Source organism: Dermacentor andersoni, chromosome 1 (assembly GCF_023375885.2).
Source record: "Dermacentor andersoni chromosome 1, qqDerAnde1_hic_scaffold, whole genome shotgun sequence".
Taxonomy (NCBI): domain Eukaryota; kingdom Metazoa; phylum Arthropoda; class Arachnida; order Ixodida; family Ixodidae; genus Dermacentor; species Dermacentor andersoni.
Genome location: NC_092814.1, coordinates 72315802 through 72334298, shown reverse-complemented (window position 1 = coordinate 72334298; position 18497 = coordinate 72315802). Strand labels below are relative to the sequence as shown.

The 18497-nt window shown below is 47.4% G+C and overlaps 1 long non-coding RNA gene across 1 annotated transcript; it reads right to left on the bottom strand.

The window, feature by feature from the left end:
• Window positions 1-1890: 1890 nt before the first annotated feature.
• LOC140215228 (uncharacterized) lies at window positions 1891-16663 on the bottom strand. Its single transcript, XR_011892171.1, has 3 exons — window positions 16576-16663; window positions 14091-14282; window positions 1891-2683 (listed from the first exon to the last, which is right to left on the bottom strand). It is a non-coding gene; the product is annotated as an uncharacterized lncRNA (long non-coding RNA).
• Between the last annotated feature and the right edge of the window lie 1834 nt (window positions 16664-18497).

Genomic DNA, 18497 nt, shown 5'->3' with positions numbered 1-18497 from the left:
TGTGTGTGCTTTTTATTTTTCTCCCGGCTAGGATGCAAGCGTTGCGTCCGCCCGATAAAAAAAGCACAGCCATATCATCATCATCATCATCATCATCATCGTCGTCGTCGTCGTCGTCGTCGTCGTCCGAGCGAGGGATCACTAAGCTGAAACTTCCTTTCGTGCGGCGCTCCGCTGCCGTCTCCGCTCGTTCGCTGCGCCCACTGGCCCGTGAACCCTCTGAGCCATGTGGCTGAGCTATAATTCTAATGTGCCGCTGCTCCTCCGATCAAACAGCACGCTGTTATCGCCTCTATCTCAGCTAGAATAACTGCGATTGGTAACTTCGGCGAAACAAGTCTTTTTCACTGTTGGAAATCGGCTGATCGCATCTCTACTGGTTGCAGTCACAACCGAAAAGTGCGCCGCAATGATATACCGTCTCAAGAAGCGACTACAGTGATAGTGCGCCATCCGGCCACCTACTATATGCTACTATATGCTACCATTCTGACAGCTGAAAGGGATATCGACACGTTCGTTTCTCGACTTGAGCGTCGCAAGGCGCGCAGATTTGGCGCCAACAGCTAGAGGAGGAAGAAAGAGAAGAGAGTGCATTGGAAAACCCCGAAAAAGGAAGGAGGCGACCGGAGGCAAAGAGGACTGCGGAATACTAGGCGCCCTTTATCGCTGGGACATTACTTGGCTGCGCCTAATGCATAGCAAGCTAGATAAGTAGGCCCTCCTGATTATCGTGCTCCGTGACGCTGGCTTTCCCTCGTCAGGTGACGTCTGCCATGCTGCGACGTTTGCTCGAGAGCGTGGCTGCGAACGTTGGACCTCCGATTTTCGCTTTGGCTCGCCCTTACTGCCCCAATCTATCGAGCTACCAACCGCAAGGGAAACCCCAATTTTAAAGATGTAAGCGCTGATTTGGCACGTATGGACAGCTCGCTTCAGTTTCCTCAATGCGATGATCGGTCTAATAGTTAAATAGTTAATCGAATATAGTTAATTACCGCATTAATCGCCATGTCTCACCCGCCGTCTGACTTCCGCCATCACTTACACCATGGCTCCAATGGAACCTTATTTCGATCTTGAGAAACCTATTTTTAAATATTACTTCAGTCTTCGTTGAAATACCCGGTATACATATACACACGGTCGTGCGTTTTCGTTTCTCCTCTCGCTCTTTGTCGTCTTTACAACCCCTATATGCCCCACCCCAGTGCAGGGTAGCAAAGAGGAAACTCGCCTCTGGTTAACCTCCCTGCCTCTCTCTCTCTCTCTCCTGCGTTTTCGGGTAAAATCCAATAAGTCTAGATTTTTACACCCTAACAAATTTTATGGAAATCGGATTGAACCCGATTTCTCCCCATACTTCTGCGCTTTTGTGAAAAATAAGAAAGAATGCCGAATTACTACGAAAGAAATTGCATTTCCTGATGACTGAGACTGACATAAAACTGACGAGTAAATTGCGATGATTGCAATGGCAAAACTAAACTGCAGTCTTTAAATTTAGGTTTATAAATGCCAAGGAATCCAGGAAGTACTAGTTTTTTCGCAGAACCTATGATCGGCATATTTTTGATCACAGGTGTACGTGGACCAATCCCGGAGTCAGTACAATACTGGGCTGACCAGCGACGATTTTTGTTGCCGATGCTTAGTAAAGTTTTATGGTGGCGTTGATGTGCGTTATAAACAATTTTGGGATGCCTTCGAATGCTCTTTGACTGTCTATTGTTTTTTTCTGAGCCTGCCTGATGACAAAACTGCCTCTCTTTCGTAATTGTTTCGGATGTAAGGCGCTTGGGCCAGTCCCACAGCCAGTGCATTACTGGTTCATCAGACGCGAAGCCTGTGAGACAGATAGCGTTATGTCAATGCATTGCATCAGCTGAGTTTGGTGTGGCAACTCGAGGTAAAGTTTATTAATTTTTTTTTTCCCATGAGTTCTTCTCAATGTGGCTCGATGACGCTCTCAAGCAGAAACCACGAAGTGTGTCTTCCATGCACATTATAGTTCACTTTGGTTGCAACGCCAAGATGAAGTACTGTGGACACGAAAAGCCGCACCTCTTGTAGTACTATGTAGAGGAAAGCGCGGTCACGGTCATAAAAAGCGAAACCGCAGATGAAGATAGCATCCCTCATTCCTGCAAGTGTGAATCGACGGCCACCACTTTCTACCGTAGCTCGCGCGCCTTGACTGCGTGCCCTTTTCTCTCTTTCTTCAGCTAGCTCGATCTCTTGGCATTTCTCAGCGCCGTCTCCGCTGCGGACCACGCCGAGTGCATGCGAGGAGAGAGTGCTAGCGGAGACAAGAGCAGCGCGAGAAATTCGTGACGCGGAAAAAAAAAGGGGCACTTCGCGCCAGCGCTTCATTAATTAAAACTGGCCCTTCCGGTGTTGCACCCCTCAATTAACACGTACGCGGATCTGCACGACGTTTCATCTGCAGCGCGTCGCCTTTGTCTGCTCAACTGCGCCCCCACGTCCTTTCACATCGGGGCGCCTTCTTCTTCCAAATTGCCGGATTGATTATACGGCCCGCAACAGCCGCCGCCGGTGCTTCGGTTCCCGAGGCTATTAAGAGCGCGGGCCGCAAGCCGTCCTCCCATTTGGACCCCCGTTCGTGACCCCGGCCGGTAAGGGGGAAAGAGGCACGCCGACACACACGTTCACACGACGTCCGCTGGAAAGAGAAAACAAGAACAAAAATGTGCGGGGAGAGGAGGGTGGAAACTAAAAGAGATAGCATTGAGAAGGAGAGAGAGAGAGAGACACGGGAATTTTAGAATCATTTGAAAGTGAAAACCGGCCATATTTCAAGTTTCATTTCTTTTGCTGCGTGTCTGCGCGTATGTTCTTTCATTTCCACCGTCGTCCCTTCCCCCCCCCCCCCAAGGCCACAAAGATAGACACACAGAAAAAGAAAAAAGAAAAGTAGACGAAAGGTTCCGCTATAAAATTGATTGCTCGTGTTCTTTTGCCTCTCCGCCCACTTCGCACTGAAGAAAAGCCGAAAAATTTATCGCGAGCCGTGCTCACGGACGGCCGCGCGGCTTTTGAGCCGTTCCGACTCACGGCGGCGGCGGCCCGGTTGCGAGCCGTTGCGGCAGAGCCACTGCCGCGCGCTTCTGCCAATTAAGCGTGTTAGGCTGAGTTATCGGATTCCCCCCGCTGGGTGCGCAGCGCACGACGTCGCGCCCAAGACTCTCCTCCCTTTGTCGATGTGCGAGTGCGGCGTGTCCTTCTGTTCAAACACCGTTTCTCGTCCGCGCGTCAAGCGGCGCCCACTAAATAGGCATCGACACTAGGCCATTAGACGTAATGGCCGCAGAAGGGCGCCTGGTTACTCGCTGCCCGTAATTAAAAGCGCGCTGCAGCCGCTTAAATTTCGCCTCGCATGCGGCTGCGAGCAGAGTGCGGGCGTTCTCTGAGGCTGAGTCAGAACATGCTCATTTAATTTCGACTCGCGTTCGACCGGCGAGATTTATATCTAATCCGAACGATTCTGAACCGGAACGGTTTCGCCGCACTCGCTAGCTCGGCCTGGGATTTGCTTCGTGCGACTCTTGCCCCGAAGGGGGAAATAGAAAAACATAAATAATAGCGTGCCGATCTTGCGGTGGGATGAAGGAACAAGAACGTTGTGATTTCTGTAAGAGGGAAGGATACGCTCGTTTTATCTACTTGGTTTTCACTTCGTACAGTGAGTCGCGAAATGATTTAGCATATTGAAGTGTGTTGCGCAGTGTGAGAAAAAGTTTGCGATCTAATGAGGACCGAATACTGAAACGTTCCTTTAACTTAATAAGAACACTTTACCCGCCGTGGTTGCCTATGGCTATGGTGTTGGGCTACTAATCACGAAGTCGCGGGATGGAATCCCGGCCACGGCGGCCTCATTTCGGTGGGGACGAAAGCACCCGTGAACTTAGATTTAGGTGCACGTTAAAGAACCCCAGGTGGTCCAAATTTCCGGAGTCCCCCACTACGGCGTGCCTCATAATCAGAAACTGATTTTGGCACGTAAAACCCCATAATTTAAGTTTTAAGAGCATTTTACTGCATTGATTTCATGCTTTTACGCGATTATTTCGCCATTTGTTTGTTGGACGTAAGTGGCTTGTTTTGCGGAAACTTGCCGCAGGAATGGCGTACAGCCACGGAGGTCTCAAGAAATTAGTTGCGGCCGTGGACTATTGGAAAAAATATGCGCGGCAGTATCTGACGAAAATTTTTTACCTCCTGCCACTTCTTCGGTGCTTGCATGGTGTTTTGCGAATAGGACATAAGCACACGGTGCAAGGTTTACTCTGTCGTATAGCGGTGCCGTTCTCAGCAGTGCAGATAATTCGATTGCGTCTTTACGGACTCCATGCCCCTGCAACTTGAATGAGCGCTTGGGAGCACGGCCGTCCAATAGCGTCTGCACAGATTGTTATGGCCGTGCAGGCGCTAGCGATGTCATACTGCACAATGTCTCCACGTTTTCGACTTCCCTATGACAATTTCAAATATGCTGCGGCGTTGTGTCTGGGCTCATCCAAATAGAATCACTATGGCTGAAGATCTAGCGCGAGCACTGAGGCCATGTTTGGTGTGTATCAATTGTATCCATTCGCGGGGCTAGCAGGGCGGAGCACAGACGATCGCCATGCTAATGAAACGATAGAGGAAGGGAAGCGGCCGCTTCATCGGCAATGCGAGCACGTAGGAGAAATCATGTATAGGTGTCGGCATGAAACACCCGGGTGGCGATAAACAACGCAAGCGCCTGTACAACTTCGCATCGTCCTCCACAACCACGCACCGATGGCAATGTGGTGTCTTCTGGCGGCCACGTAGCATTCAAGATGCCGGAAAGGCTAACGTGAGAAAGAAAATATAGGCACCTCTCTAACATAGTAGGGGCTTCTATTTTACACTGCTACACCGCCGCTGCATGCCGACTAGCAGCGACGTAAGAAAGCTTGAGAAAGCTGGAGGTCCCTCCCCAGTCTTTGACTATGGGACCTCCTAGAGTTACTTTTTCTGTACAAAATTTCAATCGCATCAATAAACTGAAACTGAAACCCTACCAAGTTTCGAAACATACTAACGAACTTTCTGAGTATTGATGCTTAACGTATTTGACATTTTTACTGCATCGCACTTTTTTGAGTGCATTGGTTATTACTTTTTGTGTTTGACTGCCATTTCATTACACCTTCTTTACCCTTCTGAATGTTATTGTTCTTGTTTTTTTTCTTCAGTCATGACTGTTTCAACGTTTCGTTTTCTTATGTATGCTCCCCCCTTATGTAATACCCCAACAGGGGCTCTTTAAGGGTCAATAAATGATGATGATGATGATGACGACGACGACGACGACGACGATGATGATGATGATGATGATGATGATAAAAAAGTAAGTCGTTAATGAAAAAAAGGGAAGCAACACAATGGGTGGCTTACCTAGATAAGGGGAAAAAGCAATGCTTGAATATTCGACTCCAGGTAATTGGGGCAAAACATTTTGACTTCTGCGGCCACTGCGATATGAAATGCCGATGACCTAAGTCCGTTTTTTGTCGAAAGCACACAGACCACGACCACGGCAGGATGCGCTTGATCAGAGCTGTCGCTTCGACCATGTGATGGCGCTCCTGGAGGAGTCCCGGCACTCCGAAACCTTTGAAGGACAGAGTCGAAGCGGCCCTCACTGTACTCGCAGCGCTAGGACTCCGGAGACGCGATAGGATTTCCACTCCATGGTCCTCACACAGACCCAAGTCACACGCTGCCTGCGTGATTTTACTAAGAGATACCTTGCAGCAACTAACGCAGAAAGCTGCAAGAACCATGCATGTATTTACCGCAACTATATATGAAAAATAGCAGGTGAACTGAGCGCGTCAGCTACCTATAGTTCATCGACGTAACTTAAGCGACGAGTTCGTTCTGTTGAAAAGCCCGTCCTATGCCGAGAGCGTTTAGCATGGCTGCCCCCCCCTCCCCCCCCCCCCCCCAGGATGTCCAGGCCAAGCCTCAGCATACACGGCGCAAGAGAAGCGAAACGCTGTGAGCTCCCAATACTACAGGATACGCTTACGGGCTACGTGAGAGCAGACGCTGCAACAAAGCAATAGGCTCCTCTGTTCCTCAGTCTGCAGCAGGACGCCAAGCGGAGCACCGGTAACGCCATAAGCTTGCTGTGGGCCAGGGATATACGTGGCGAGAGGAAAATAAATTATGTATTCCACACTCGTGAACGAGAGGAGAGTATCCGCGAGTGCCAAAGTCTGCGAAGAATAGGGAACGCCGTTTCACACAGTGGTATAAGATGGTAAAGCCCAAAGGCTCCGGGAGCACCAGCCGGCTAGCTGTCATTTCGCGGCCGCGCACCATACGAGTTGCGGTGGCCGGCTCGCGTGCGCGAAGAAATATTGGCTGGCGCGCGCGGGGCGCCCATAGCGGCCCGACCGGGAGGAATGCGCGCACCTGGGGGGCGAGCCGTCGTTCACGCCGTGGGGGTCGCTGGCGGGGGCACCCAGTCACGTGCGGGCTCTCTCCCTCGTCGGGCACCGGGTCGGGACGCCACAGAGCCGGCCAAGCCACACGTAACGGTTGCCCGCCTCTGTGGCCCGTTTAGTTAATAGGCGGAGGAGTCGCACAGGCCAGCACCTCGCGGTGCAGCGGGGCCCATTCGCTGCCAGCCCATTGGAAAAGCATTAGGGTGCCGCGCCTGACTTGGCTATTCCATTTACTTTGACACCGTACGAAGAAGCAAAAGGGGAAAAATAGGGGGGGGGGGGGGGATAAAGAAGGAAAAAAGATAGCAGTAGGGAGAGCAGAAGGATCACCGGATACCGCTGATGCAACAAGTCATACTTCAGCGAAAAGGAAACCGCTCTGAGAACTATGCAATGAACAGACGGGAAAGGCAGATATTAGCAGTCGCGTTCTGTTTTACCTGTAAAATTGGAAAGCTCTCGGTAGTGGCGAAGTGGCGCTTACTTGAAGATGCACAGGACAATTATGTAATACTTATCGTGCACGCCGGTTAATCTGTCAAAATTCTGGGATATTACTTGCCAAAACCACTATCTGATTATGAGGTACGCCGCAGTGAAAGACTCCGGATTAATTTTGAACCTCTGGGGCTCTTTACCGTGCGCCTAAATCACGTGCTTTAACGTGCGTTTTTTTCATTCCACACCTTCATAAATGCGGCCACCGCGGCCGGGATCGAACTCTCGACCTCGAGCTCAGCAGCGCAACACCATAGCTACTGAGCTACCGCAGCGGGTGGTTAATTTGTCATGGGGAAGTGATTAGGCTACATGAGGCAAAAAATTAAATGACGAGGTGGTGGACACTATACAAATAAAGCAACAAAACGTTGCACAGAAAAAAAAAGAAAGAATGGAACCCTTCGCGACGATTCTATTTGTGTACCAGGCGGCCAAGTGATCCTCTTTTCTCGTACCTGAGAAGGGATTGGTCACATTTTAACTGCTCCTGGTGCTTTGTTCGTTTTATATGTGGTTTTTTTTTCTGTGACCGTGAATGCCGCTCTCCGGTCCCGGCCAGGGCTCGCCCTGGTCGGCTAGCCGCCCTACTGAGTCAGTACCCCTGGCGTGTTTTCTTTGGAACAGAATGAGCCCCTTGCCCGTGGCTCTCGTTGCTACAGATGGAGGATCTATTCTGTCGAGCGATTCCGAAACTTTCAAGGATGAGCTGCGCAGTATAACCAGACATTTTCTTCTCGAAGGTGAGGCGTTTTGGCATTACGGACATCCTCTGTAAATCGTCAAATGGGTGCCTCGGTGATTTGCTTGACTGCACGCGATTCGCTAACATCGCAGTTCGCGCTTTCGTGCCTCCTCTTCTGGCATATGCGCGGCATTGTTCGTGGGGTACCCACCAATGTCACTCTTTTGGCGTTCTTAAATATACTCTCTCCGGCTGACGTTGTTTCTGTCGACAGACGCAATAAGTCAGTGGGTGATACTCGTGTTCCAACTGAGAGCGTAACTGTCTCGTTCGCTGGCTCAGCGCGCCCGTCTGAAGTGAAGGCATGACCATATTTATTACGCGCAGAAAACTTGACACCTCGACCACTGCAGTGCCGAAACTGCTGGATATATGGACACCGTACTAATGTCTGCAGACCTGCAGTGAGACGCTGTAATTGTGGTGGCTCTCGCTCCAAATCAGACTGCAATGTAGATGCACCAAGGCGTTGCTTGTGCGATGGAACACCTAGTGCTGCGGGCAGTAACTGTCCCGCGCTATGCCATCGGATGCAGATGCTTGAGGTTGCGGACAGACGCCATTGTTCCCGTGCGGAAGCAATAGCAGCGATTAAAGAGCGGGATGTCGGATACGCAGCCGCTGCGTCCAGTTAGTCCGCATATCTAGAAGCCACGGTTTCGTCCGCAGTAGTCGCAGCTATTGACAAGGCAATGCCAATAGTTATAGAGCGGCTCTTTATCACGTTTGCCGAAGGTATACCTGATAGGTATACTGAGATACCTGCGAAATTCAACAGCCTCCGTCAATCGTACTCTGCTGCTGCTGCCCCCCTTTTAACTAGTATTTCTGCGCAACATTCGAATGAAGCAAAGTTTCACAGTCACGCGGAGCAACTGCGGGGCCCAGCCACTCATTTATAGACATGAGACTTGGGACCATCAGCAGAATAGCGTAAAAGTTCCCCTCTTCCTCCCACTGATTCTCGTAAATCTAGGCCGAGAAAAGGAAAAAAAGAAACAGTCCATACCACGAGCAGGATGCGTTGCGCTCTGCTGTTGAGCCATACATACTAGGATCGTCATGACATCAGTAATAGTCCTTCAATGAATGGAATTGCCGCTCTGTATCCTCCGGTTACGTTGGTCTTCTTTGTCTAGTACACAAACTGATTTCAGATATTATTTTACATCACGAGTAATGGTTTTCATCAGGTCAATGATTTACTATTTATAATCTTCGAACATTTCGTTTAGATCGCCCGGGCAGTGGTGGTGGGCTGCCAGAATTGGTTTCATCCAAAAATGCATCATAATGCAACTGTCACTTTTGAATATGTCTGCTCAGACTGCCAAATTTTAGGGTGAGGTTTTTTATTGCCTGGTTGCGCTGCGCTTACAGTGCTTAACGTGTACTTGCCGAGCGCAGTCAGGCGCACTGCTCACCTGGACTCGCTCTCCCGAAATTGTTCAAATCCGATGCTCCTGGCAGGAGATTTTAATTGTCACTACACTTCTTGGGGAAGGTAAACCGATGTTTGCGGAAAGCGGCGGTGGAATTGAGTGCATGATAACAATTTTCAATGCTACAGTTCAGGTTGTATTACTTTTCTACGTGGACGATTCTCATTGCATTAGACCTGCCTTTCTCTTCTGCTCAGATGTCTATTTCATATTGGGACACCTTTGACAATGGAACAAGTAGTGATCACTTATCCATTAAATTTGAAATTATGCTTTCACGTCCGGCACCTATCGCACGGCAAAGAGGGCTCGTTAATTATAAAGTTTATAAATTGACTCTAAATTCAAGATTATTATCGCTGACCACTTGTGATGAACAACGGAGTGCTGACTCAGTGGTATCGCTTTTAAATTCTGCTATTCAGCCCGCAGAGTTCACGGTTATGTCTGGCAGCTCACCGTCAAACTCCTCTTGGTGGAATGAAGGGAGCAGAAAGCAGGAATAGACGGAAAAACAGGGAAGTTAGCCAGGGAGGTGAAATGAAGTATACAGACGTGATTATGGGCGAAGAAAAGCAGCGTGGAAATGTCTCCAACATAATCATTCACCAAAAAATTGGATTAACTGTTACTTCTAGTCAGCTGTATTTAAACAAACTATGGCAATAGCTATAAATGAAGACAAAAACAGACTTCAATAATATTTGTCAAAACCAGATAGAAGATTGACACTTTTGAGGTTTTTACGGAGCAAGACATCTTTTCAACAGTCCTTGTGGTCACATTCTACTGTTCTATCCCTCAAAGAAGCAGCGGAGTCGCTAGATGTTATCGCGAAAGGACTTGAAGTACGCTTTCCTTCGCAGTGTCCTAGACCTAGGTGGTTTAAAAGCTCGACATCAGAGTTTGTAGAAGTTACCATGACGTAATTATCCGATGTCATCTTAACTGCACATCAATCGGCACCTGGACCAGACCGTATAACAATTGCTATCATTAAGCGATTGTTTAACACTTTTCCCAATAAGCTTTTAAATATAATTAACTGTTCCCTACAGTATAAATATATTCTGAACTTTTGAAAATGTGCAAAAATTGTACTGTCACTTAAAAATCAAAACCTCGGTATGTCTTGGACAACATTCGGCCAATTTCCCTTACATATAATCTAGTCAAAACAATTGAAAAAGTGATCCATGTCTGGCTCAATTACTTTACTTCTTCTCATGGTACTCTGTGCTCGAGACAAATAGTATTTAGGCCGAAATATCCAATATGGTCGGTTAATGTAGATTTAGAAAGCTGCATTCGACTTTAAGACTATCAGGAGATGTCTCAGCATTAGTAACTTTAGATATTTCTAAAGGTTATGACAGTGTCAAACACAGAATTTTAATTTCTATATTAGCAAGATGGGCCATTCCAGACTATATAATGCCCTGGATACAATATTTCCTTTCTGGTAGACAATTCTTTTGTTTCAAGGATGGGGTGACGTCGGGTACATATACCAGACGGGAAGCGTACCACAGAGATCAGTGCTTTCTCCGCTTTTATTTATTATCTTGCCTATCTTCTGCCCCAATTCATAAGGATGTTCAATTCGATCGTTATGCCGATGACATTGCATCTTTCTCCTGATCGCGGGACATCATTACGTTATACCAAAAGAACAGACTGGTGGGTTATCTGGTACTGTATAAGTTGAGCTTAAGCGCAAGAGAGCAAGTTAAGCGTCCCCTTCTGTTGTCCTACGTGTTCTCTTGCGCTTAACGTCAAGTTATACGTTATACAAAATTTTACAATCATATTTGACTAAACTCGAGACCTGGCTGGACGGACTGTCTTTTTCTCTTAAAGTCAATAAATGCTCGTTACTTGTGTTCCCATTGTCAAATCCCGTTTTTATTTCTCTTCATTATCGAAATGAGTCGATAGCACTAGTTGCAGCTTTGAAGTACTTAGGGATAACACATGACAGTCAGCTAAACTGGCAACAGAAAATCGAAGCCCATGATAGTAAAGGAGAACGTGGAATGGGATTGTTGCGCCGGTTCGGTAATAAAAACACAGGTATGCTTTGGGCGACGTTACTTATTATTTATAAACTTTACGCTCACCCCATCCTTGAATTCGGCTGTGTTCTTTCTTCAGGATGTGCAGCATACAAATTAAGACATTTAATAATACTGGAATGGCAATCACTACGTCTCTTTCTCGGGCTGCCAAGCTTTGTGGATAAGAATATACTTTATGTAAAGGCTCGAATTATTCCGCTTGAATCCCGATTTAATCAACTTACTATCCTCACCTTGAAGCTTCAGGACGAATCTCTGCCGTTTACAATCCGTTTTCATGGCTTCTCACGATTCATTTTTCAAAAAATGTTGGCGGCATTATCGTCATCCACAGGCTGTTTTTGTTCAGGCGCTGTTATCAAAACTTCAAATTAGTCTTCCGTGCCTGATTTCTACAAAAATTCGTTGAAGGTTCAACTGATTTTTGATGATATTTTCCCAAAACACGCAAAACATCTTCCAGAACGCATACTTGGTCTCCTTCAATATCACCTTGGCCAATTTCCTGCTCACGTTTTTTTTTAATTTCTACAGACGCAACAGATAGTTTAGAGAATGGCAAAGTTGGCATATTTTCCAATCAGCTTAACTCGTCTTTTGCTCTCCGTCTTGCTAATTACACCCCAATATTTCTTGCAGAATTTCTGACAATTATCCTTGCCATCAGAAAATTGGGTCCACGGGAACCTAAAGTAATAATTGTTGCAGATGCGCTTTCGGTCTGTACGCATCCAACTTCTAAGAATCGGTCACACCTGCTGAATATATTTTCGACACTTTCCCTGGCAGTTTGTCTTGAGTCCATCCACCCGCCGTGCTTGCGCAGTGGTTATAGTGTTGGGCTGCTGAGCACGAGGTCGAATCCCGGCCACGGCAGCCGCATTTCGATGGGGGCGAAATGCGAAAACACCCGTGTGCTTAGATTTAGGTGCACGTTAAAGAACCCCAGGTGGTCGAAATTTCCGGGGTCCTCCACTACTTCGGGCCTCATAATCAGAAAGTGGTTTTGGCACGTAAAACACCATAATTTAATATTATTTTTTGTCTGAAGTCCGCTTTGCTTGGGCCCCCGGACATAGTAGATTCGTTTTAATTGAATCTGCTAACTCGCGCGCATCGTCGTCACTAAATGGTCCGGGCTTAAATGTTCTTCTTTATTTCGTTTTTTTTTTATTATGGGGTTTTACGTGCCAAAACCACTTTCTGATTATGAGGCACGCCGTAGTGGGGGACTCCGGAAATTTCGACCACCTGGGGTTCTTTAACGTGCACCTAAATCTAAGTACACGGGTGTTTTCGCATTTCACCCCCATCGAAATGCGGCTGCCGTGGCCGGTTCCAACCCTTTGTTATACGGCACCAATGCACTGGCAGAGATTCTGGATGGCTTGAGTGATCGGGGCAACAATAGCTTGCAGATGGGCCTGCATTTGGGGCATGATCGCTTCCATCCCCTGGCGGATCAGCGTGGGCGGTTGAGCTTCGATTTCAGGATTGCTTCAATTTCTGCTTGCCTTTTCATTTCGCACTTCTGAGCTGCTTTAAGCTCTTCGCGAAGGTTTTGCACCGCTTCTACAAATGAGGTGCTATGTTGATCATCTGGAACATCCCGCTTGAGCTTTTTCATAGGGGCCTGCGTCGATATCGATGGCGTGTGATCGGGAAGGGACATATCAATATCGATTTGCTCTGTGTAGTTTGTCGGGGGCGTGTCGCATGTGTCTGGGTGCGAGTGTGGACTATATCTGCTTCTGTCAGTGTTGATTGCGGTTGATTTTGACGGGCTTGAAAAATCCCACGCGTGGATCTCATTACAGCTTCCCTGTAAGGTTTATCTATCTGTGGTGCTTTTTTGTGTGGATTGGGAAGAGTGGGGCGGTGGGGAGAAGTGAGGAGTGGCTGAATGACCTTCTGCTGTTGGTTGTTTTTGTATTGGGAGCGTGCTCCCAGCGTATTCGCTGACGTGCTGCGTTTTTGTTCGGGGGCCCTGTTCCGGGACTTTCTTCGGCTCCGGGGCTCGCTTCGGCTCCGGGAACGGCTCTTGCCACTGCTCCGGCTGTTCAAAGGGGTCTGAATGGTGACCTTCTTGGGTTCGTCATTGGCGGGGCGCTTTTCCTCCTTGAGCTGCAGTCTCATCAGCTGTGCGGCTTGCCGCACCGCCGACTAGGCGGTGCGACAAACTTCGCAATGCGGATCGTCGGCTGGGTAGTCCCCATTGCAGTTAGGGCAGCATGGCGTGACCTTATGCTCTTGCGCCGGATCCTGGATTATTCGTGCGCAGTTTCTACAGCGAGGCATGTTAGAGTCTGGGCAAACATCAGCGCGACGGCCTATGCCGAAGAATGTAGTGCAGAACTGTGCGCGAGGTCGGTGCTGGTAGCAGCTGTATACTCCGCCGCCAAAGATGACATTACACGGAAAACATGGTCCTTCGAACGTGAGGATTGCGGTTGCTGTTCGACCCATCATGCGGGCACTGAGGATCTTGAACTCGGGCACCTTGAACTCTCGCATGAGTTCTTCCGTCATGGTACCAGGTTCTATGTTATGAACCCCGCGACACACGTAGTGCGGCGAGGCTTCGTAAATGTGCACAGTGATGTGGTTGTCGTACAGGTAAATATTTGCTGTGGGAGTAATGGCTGGTAAATGCCCGGTTCTTCAGGTTGTCTATTTCGCCATGTAGTGCTTTTGATTCGGCAATGGTGAGTCGGGCCGCATGGCTTAGCGATGGATGAAGTGTGCATGGAGTGATATTGGACCGAATCAGACCGGTAGAGGGGCGGAGGAGTAATTTTACTAGTTGAGGAAGACTTACGGGCTTTGAGGTACCCGGGAGGTCCATCCATCGACGTTAGTTTGGTAAACGGAGTGCCATCTCGGTGGTGACAGTGGCGTCGGTAGACCGTGCTGGAACTACGCCCTGCGCCGGCGCAAACCCTGGTTGGGCTTTGTATCGTCGCTTCTTCAAGCTGTCGTGCCGACCCAGGGATCACCGTCGACCCGAACTCTGCGCAGGTAGTCTCTTTTACCTCATAGATCTGGTCTATCTATTACTAATTGCTCTATTTGCAACGAACCAGAAACTGTTGGCCATTTCTTTCTCTCTTGCCGCAGAATGTTTATCCCATTTCCAACTGGTAATCTGGGTATATCACTTACAGCACATAACATATTGTCCTTTGGTGTCTGTCTATTAGGCACAAGCCACAGGTCTATGATTACAGCTCAGCATAAGGTCATTGAAGATTCCGGAACATTAAGCTGCTAGGGTACCGACCATGGTGCACTTTATTCTTTTTTATACGTTTATAAATGAGCGCTCTCAAGATTTATGTTATCCTTTAGTTGCCTAATGTTTCATTTTGGCTGTTCGCACTTTACCCCTTTTGGAACTTTATTGGGTATACTTTTCAATCAATACGATGCGGCCAATCCCCCTCGTGGGTACGAGCCATGTTTCGAGGTAACAACAGCAACAACAGCAGCAACAGCAGCGACGACGACAACGACGACAACGACGACGACGGCAACAACAACAACGACGACAACAACAACGTCATTTAAGCGAGCCTCATCAAGATACCGCATCAAGTGGCGTGGACCTATTTTTCGCATTTTGGCGGATGCCTGTGGTAAGCACGAGTCCCCAGTACCCGTATGCCCCGCGCAACAGCAGGAAATCGTCAGATGGTTTGACGTAATCGGACATCTGGCAGTATTAAGACTTATTTTTACATGTTATCTTTGCGAAGTATCTTATCTACTATCCTGTATTTTGCGATGTTTGCCAAATGGTCAGCATCTGTGCAGCTTTAGTGCGCGGCGACACGTGTCTCTAACGTTATGACGCTGTAATATGACACCCCAGCTTTGAAAGACTTTGAATGTATTTCAACGTGCACTACCAACACCACCTAAACAGCTTTTGAGGCCTGCGAGTCACGTGAAATGACGTCGGCTACGTCACATTTCGCCGGCGGGCTCGCTCCTGCTCGAGCGCGGTGCGTTGCGACTTATGCATTGAATGCGTGATACCGTCCGGTTTCATATTCTTTTTTCTCTTTACAAGCAATTCAATCTCTCACTTGTGTTCCGCACTAGCATTCGATAAAAAAACAAAAAAACAATTCACGCTTGCACGGAGGGTGCGCGGGTGGGGCTGGGATATTCAATTATGAAAGGTGGAGAGGATGTTTGCAGCATTAAGACGCGTGAGCCACTTGACTGAAACCGGGCGGCGTTCTCTGGGGGTAGTTTTTAACAATGACATTGTTAACTATCGGAATAATCAACCCATTCGTTAATATACACTCATATCGCAACCGCATTGCGTAGCGTTAATTTCGATTATTCACAATGCTTTAGTTACAATAACATCAACATAGTACAACGAGAGTATTCAAAACGGCACAATTTGCAAATCAAGCACCAAAAAATGAGTGCCCTAAAATGCAATGTTCCTCTATATCATATTCAATTCCAATTACTTCATTGTTTAAGTCATACACAAGGCTGTTCAGATAGGGAGTGAGGATCTGAACTTATCCAAAACATTCACAAGTATACGCAATGTAAGTTAGATGCATAGTCATTACTTAACGCACGATGTCCAGTTATCAATTTGTCAGAGTAATATTCAAATGCGTTCAATTTTAGACACTATACCTCGACATAGTAGTGTTCACATAGAGTGCATCGATCCCGAGAGCTGAGAAGAAAGAAACATTCTATATAGAGTTAAAATATGAGTGCACTCGACTGTATACAATAAGCTCAGCATTTAGTTGCCGTCAACAGCACACAATACAAATAACGCAAGCAAACAAGTCAGAAAAAAGCAGTAAGTACATCAAATTCGCAGTGACTCTTTTTCAACAACCAAAATGCATCAAAGATGCAATTTAACCTTGCAAGAGAGTCGATTGCCAATATTCAGTCCTCAGTAAAGATGCGAGCTTGCCCCCCCCTTTTTTTTTTTTGCGCTCTCTTATGAAATACGTGCAAGTTCATTCCTTTGCTTGCAAAGGATGCTTGAAATTATGTTTGCCGCGCAGCTTGCTAGCAAACTCGCTAACTGCTACACGATACCTGCGCAGATAAGATTCTGTGTTTCATAAAAACATTCGCTTGCATACAGAAAAAAACGGCGATAATAAACAATGCGACGTGACGAATGCGTTAAGTTCGCAACGCTTTGTATCGTTTGCTAACTGCACGGACACGAATTACATTCACCTAGAAACAAAAATGCATGCTGAGGAAGAATAGCAGCATGAATACAATTGATATAAAAGTTTTACCTTAGCATATGCAGTTGATGTGAAATCCTTTCGGGGAATGGCGCGCAACCACTTCGTTCGCGTGTCCTCATCGTTGGGGGAAGAAAAGACTTGCTCCTTTCTCCCAGTATCGAAATTGCCGGTGCATAGCAGCGCATAACACGTGTTCGGCATCGCGCGTGCCGTCAGACATGACAATGAGAACGAATATCCACGGCAATCGCTGCAGACGCAGCACACGCGCAGCACAACACACAAAGAAGACACCGCGTTTTCAGCGGCAGCAACGAACAGCCAAGCGAAGTGACCGCGTTGAAAGCAGAGCGAGTTCGCTGCCGCTGGAGCTGCGCTGTCGGCCGGCGGGTTGTGACGTGAGAATTTTGGGCGCCGGCCTTGTGAAGTATATAGGAGGTGTTGGCACTACACATCGCGAGCCTTGGACGTAGGAAACTGTATAAATACGTTGAGATAGCAATAGAAAAAAGAATTGACAGTCACTTTAGCATACGCCAAAGAGGGTGAGGGCGAAAGCCTGCGCGCTCAAGACACATTCATTAAATTACTTGACATTCTCATTCGAAGGCGTTGTTACTTATTGCTTGTTTTCTCCCAACAAAGATGGTGGGTTCGAGTGCCTTAATTGAAGCTACCTTGTTTAACTGTGTCTTAATTATGCCCTAATTGACACTATTGTGAGTTAGAGTATATTAATTAACTATCTATTATTTACCTGTGCCTTAATTAACTTCGCCTTGACACCAAAGTTCGTGGGTTCAACTTCCACATAAGCTCGAGGGTTCGAATCCCATCGAAAGTCGTGGGTTTGAATGCCTGTAATAATTCCATCTTAATTAACTTTGCCTTTTTTGGCATGAGGATCGGCATCGGAGCCAGCTGTGGAAGAAGACGGGTGCTATTTTGCGTACACAATAGCGAGCTCAATGGACGTTGTTGCAGTGCTATTTTTATCTGTGACCATGGATAGCAGAAGAAACGACGGCTTTCCATTATTTGTTCCACATTCCAAATACGAACGAACCACCGTGTTGGCTAAGTGGCTTTGGCGTTGTGCTGATGAGTACGAGGTTGTTGGCTCGATTCCCGGTAGCGGTGGCTGGCTGCATTAGATGGGACGCCATGCAATAACTCTCATGTTAGGTGCCCGTTAGAAGAACTCCAAGTGGTTGAAATCAATCCAGTGCTGTCATTGCTGACAGCAAGCGAATCTGTGCTCCGGCATTAAACTAAGAATCAATTTGGCCCCACCAACTGTTCAAAAAACGCATGTTTAGTGTTCACGTGGGGAGAACTCTACTGGATAGAAAGCTCAGATGGAAAATATTTCGTCAATAGTTGAAATTACCACACCAGTTTCGCAGTGTGAAACGGCTCATTCGCTGACAGCACAATGCAAAGGCAACTTTTCTATAACTAAAGCATGCGTATTTGTAACCATTTCAGGAGTTGAAACTGCGAAATGGCGTAATAACTGAAAGCAGCAAGGAAAGTAATGGAAGAGCTTTCACTTTTGCTAAGAAATATGTGGTATCTTTTTCCAAGCAAGGAGCCATTTCTTAGACACCGTGTAACGGACGTGAGACAGCGTTTCTGTACCAATTGTGAAACATTTATCAGGATTGACCGCGGAGGCAAAATCTCTCGGTGGCCCTACTTTAGCGCGAAATTCCTGACATCCAGGTCATCAATATGCACGCTGACCTACAAATGCCTCACTCCTCGCTGCTCGATAATGTGGATACTACGAGGGTACTTGAAGAGATAAGATAAAGCATCTTGCTCGTCGTGCCTCGATACAAAATTTTTACTCCTGCAACGAGAAGCAGCCTCGTTCTTTCTTGCAAAAACGCCCACGTGTCCGTTTCCTGTGCAGCACATTTGCAACGGCTGAATACACGCTTCGCGGTCACGAAAGGCATTTGTTG